This window comes from Charadrius vociferus, unplaced genomic scaffold (assembly GCF_000708025.1).
Source record: "Charadrius vociferus isolate BGI_N301 unplaced genomic scaffold, ASM70802v2 scaffold37, whole genome shotgun sequence".
In the NCBI taxonomy this organism is placed as follows: domain Eukaryota; kingdom Metazoa; phylum Chordata; class Aves; order Charadriiformes; family Charadriidae; genus Charadrius; species Charadrius vociferus.
Window position 1 is genome coordinate 663,899 of NW_009649457.1, and position 626 is coordinate 664,524.

The following is a 626-nucleotide window of genomic DNA, read 5'->3' on the forward strand; positions in this document are numbered from 1 at the left end:
TGGGTGCAGGGATGGTGGAGCAGCTGTGGGTGTGGGGTGATGGCTGTGGGTGTGGGATGGGTATGTTTCAGGGCCCATGGGTGCAGGGCAGGCTGTCGCCGCGCCTGGGGGTGGCATGGGGAGCTGGGGGTGCAGAGCCATAGGGTCCATAGGGCTGGCCACTGCCTCCCTGCCTGCCCCCTGCTCAGTCGTGCTTGCCTGCCCCACGGTGCATCCTCGGTGCAAAGCCCCACCAGCAAACCAAACACCAGGAGGGGCTTGGGCTGGTGCACACCATGAGCAAGGTCCGTCGCACCCCCTGCACCCACTCTCCAGGGGATGCATCGGGGGTGTGCCAGGAGCACGACCCCCTCCCAGGTTCCCCACTGGTGGGGAAGGATGTGCCTGGTCCCCATGGGATCCCCACGGGCCAGGCCCCCTCCCTGCCTTCACCAGGCTCCCGGTGTTTTTACCCCGCAGTGCTGTGCCTTCCTGGGAGCAGCATGAGAGACCTGGGGGCAGAGGGATGGGGTACCGATGGGGTACCGACCGCAGGGCCCCTGGCAGCCCGGTCTCAGGGCTCGGTCTGAAGGGCACTGAGCAGGGCTGGGAGGAGCTGCCGTGGCTCTGGCACAGCCCTGCCCCAC